The sequence below is a fragment of the Manacus candei genome, unplaced genomic scaffold (assembly GCF_025592945.1).
Source record: "Manacus candei isolate 608988 ecotype Guabito, Panama unplaced genomic scaffold, ASM2559294v1 h1tg000013l, whole genome shotgun sequence".
NCBI lineage: Eukaryota > Metazoa > Chordata > Aves > Passeriformes > Pipridae > Manacus > Manacus candei.
The window spans coordinates 8,581,721-8,585,313 of NW_026138061.1; the positions used below are offsets into that span (position 1 = coordinate 8,581,721).

General features: G+C 37.9%; 1 long non-coding RNA gene across 1 annotated transcript; it reads right to left on the minus strand.

Moving 5' to 3' along the window:
• Positions 1-1,282: 1,282 nt before the first annotated feature.
• LOC127467074 (uncharacterized) lies at positions 1,283-3,212 on the minus strand. Its single transcript, XR_007902965.1, has 3 exons — positions 3,131-3,212; positions 2,954-3,037; positions 1,283-1,466 (listed from the first exon to the last, which is right to left on the minus strand). It is a non-coding gene; the product is annotated as an uncharacterized LOC127467074 (long non-coding RNA).
• Between the last annotated feature and the right edge of the window lie 381 nt (positions 3,213-3,593).

The following is a 3,593-nucleotide window of genomic DNA, read 5'->3' on the forward strand; positions in this document are numbered from 1 at the left end:
ATTTTGTTAATTTTGTTCTTTCATATGACATTTAGCCTGAACTGTAAGGACATTGCTGGCTACTCACCCAGGTACATATGGTTTTTTTAACACTGTCTCCTGTCCTTGGGCTGGAGTACACCTTTGGCAAGAATGAAGGTGTTTTCCTCAGTAACAGTGTTTGAGGAGTTCTATAATCCCCTACCACAAGTATTCATTTATTTCCACTAGCATGTGTTCCATCCCAGTAAGGCCAAGTGAGCTGTAGTCTCCAACATCCATTAAAGGAGTGCTCCTTTTGACTGCTATTTTTTATAGGCAGTTCTAAAACCTTTACAGCTCTGGCTACTTGAAATTGAAATACCAACAAAAATATTCTCAGAAGTTAAAAACAGAAATTAAACTTTTAAGACCTACTTGTATGCCCAGTTTTTATTTTATGACAAGAACATTCTGCTTTTTCAGATTCATATATGAAACTGGTTTTGATAGTGTGTCAGCATTTGGTACTTGAAGTTTTACTATAACACTTTTATTCATTCAAACTAGGAATTTTTAGATAAAAAGAAAATTGTGCTAGTATAAAAGAAAAAGTTGATTTTATTTGGAAAGTCATATTTATAATTAGACAGCATGGAAGGGGAAAATAAGCCATTAATTATTCTTAAATACATATCCTCAGAAACACAAATATAAGATTGCTTATTTCTATACTAATCAGTTTGTAGTTTTAACTATCCAATGCTCATATAAGCATTAAGATGCCAGTATCAGTTGGAATGTGTGTTAAAACATTGCAGCATTTAGGACAGAAAACTTAAATCATTCCCTAAAAGTGCAAAAGGGATTTCCAGAATGAGGAATAAGGTGTGGATGGGGTCAAATAACTCACCCGCAGGCACACAGGAAGTCTCTGTCACGGCTCTCAGCTGAACCTGGTTCTGCATGCCAAGTGTGTCCTTCACTCATAGAGCTTTGAGTCTGCATTTATACCAGCCATTACACATTCAAATAAATGCAGTGTGAAGTCCCATATATATATAGATATTCGGTTCTCACATTGCATATTCAGAGAAACACACATTTATTATTAATGTTGATAATGAGATAATAAGCTGTCACGGGGGATTGTGATGAGCAGCATCAAGGCAAGCCTATTGCTAGCATCCACAGTGGAATTTCTGCCAGGGAAATGTAATGAGGAATACTAGAGGAAAAAAAGAAAAGAAGCAACAGCACCTGGTAGTGTGATGGGTGTGTGGGCTGGGAACACTATCTTGGGAGATCAGCAGTTCTGCTTGTAGACATGCAAAGTTTAACCTGTCTTTTTTTTTTTTTTTGGTAGTTTTCCTTTTGAAATGAATATTATGCTCATTATAGGTGCCAAACTGACAACCCTTAAGATTGAAGTTCCTTCTTTCAAAATCAGTCGTAGTAAGCAGCAGCAACAGAAGCTTTTCCAGACGTGCCTGTCAATAAGTCTCCACCTTGGCCAGGAAAAGATGGAAAATAGTTAATGTTCATATTTACTCTCTTTGTTTTACCTGTTAGCAAAGGGACTTTTGTTGCTACTTGTATTCTTTCTACTTTCACTTTGGAAATGACTTGGGATCAACATGTTTGTCTTTGGTTACTAACAATCCCTAAAGAGGAGAAACATTTGATTGTCTTTATGTCATCTTGTGATTGATAAGTGACCCCAACTTTAACACTAACTCTGTACACCATCATTTACTAGGCAGTAATTAAGTTCTGAAGGGTCTTAAATGCCTCATAAGGGAAACATTTAATGGAAAAACTGAAAGAAACAAACTTATTATACGTCTAAATACCAGAGAATGTACCTCAATATGTGTAGCTTTCTTATTTCATCCCTTAATGCTCTTTTTTCTCTTACTTCATAAAATATTGGCTTCCAGTCCCTGAATTCCATGAAAGCTGTCTGCTAAACTCCTGCTGATCTACCTTTCTGTAGGGCAGCTGAGTTATCTGATTTCCAGGTGTGGTTTATTCTGGTCATAATAGAAAACAAGACAGGATAAAAACCTCCAGAATGTGCCTATTTCCTTCCTCTGCTCTGTGGAAGTATCAATTCTGTCTAGTCTATTCCTGATGGATATTTGTCTAAGATGATATGAAAAGCTTCCAAAGAATGAAGTGTCTTTAGAGCAGGAATGACCTTCCATAAAACACTGTACCATTAAATATAGTCAGTGTACTGGGCAAGACAGGCAACCTTAATGGTGTGAGTGCTATCAAATAATTTTCTCACTAGCCTGTGACGGATTAGTCAAAATAATTCTTCCTATTTTACTGGAACTGGGATTGTCAGTTTCCTAGGAAAATTAAACCCCAACTTTCAGTTACATTTTATTGGGCTTTCAGCTATATGAGTACCTTTATCCTAATTTAAGGCTTTACTTGTCTCACAAAGATACAAAGATATAGCAGCATGTGAAGACAGAGGCTGAGGTTAGATAAGGGTCAGACTCAGCAAAAAAGCAGGAATGAGGATAGTGGTGATCTTCTTAATTCCCTAGTTAACAGTTGTAAAATGGGAATGTGATATTGGTTCATCACCTCTGCCTCATCCATCAAGTGTGTGCTGACCTACGAAGACCCATCAAGTGTGTGCTGACCTACGAAGAAACTTAGATACATCCAACCTAGGACTGAGAAGAGCTTCTGGACATAGTGGAGCTCAAAACTAAGGATGGGCTTTCTCTGTTTCATGGGAGCTGGAGGCCAACAGCTACATTGAAATTCAAGCAGCTGTGAAAGGCAAAGTGAAATCTGACTCACCTGTCCTGTGAGTTACTGTTCTTTATCCTGTGCTTGTGACTCTTAACTTCTGTATCCTCACAGAGGAGAAATCCCAAAGGAAGGACAGCACACAGGCTTTCATCGACCACAAATCTCTTTCAAACCACAGTCTCTTCCACTGCTTCAATAAATCACATCAACAACCAGTTACCTATTCTCCTCTAGAAACCAACACTGGCAGAAATTGGGTCGTTAGGAAATCCACAGAACACAAATCTGTGGAACAGGAGCATTCCTGAAAGGGAGCCAGACCACAAGGGAATTAAATGCCAAAAAAATCAGAGCTAGATGTCTCAGTACAAAACTTATTTTTTAATATAAGATTTACCACAAAAGAGATGAAGTTACTGACAACCTCTTGATAACCACCCAAGAGAACCTGTGTGGAGGAATGGATGGTGGAAGGGGAGGATTAGAATGCTGACGGGCTCTGTGGGCAGTGTTAAATATTCCTTCTGATTATGACATTGTAAATGTGACTAAATTAGAACTGGTGGTATGGGAACAGGTACTTGACAGTCACTCTGCCTTTCAGTTCTTTAGGCTTTTTTGGTCAGAGAAAATGCTCAGTTTATGTTTGAAATGTACACGGAGTTTTGTCTCGAACAAATATCATGGACTTGTATGTTACATTTTTAAGTAAAATAAAAAAGAAGCAAAATACAAAACAGTCAACCCCCAAAACTCTTCCTAAACTCTTCTTGTGATGTATTACCCTGGGAAAGCCTGTCAGGCTGTTTAACACCTTTGTTGCTTGATCCTGGGAGCTCAATTTATTATTTACTGATCCT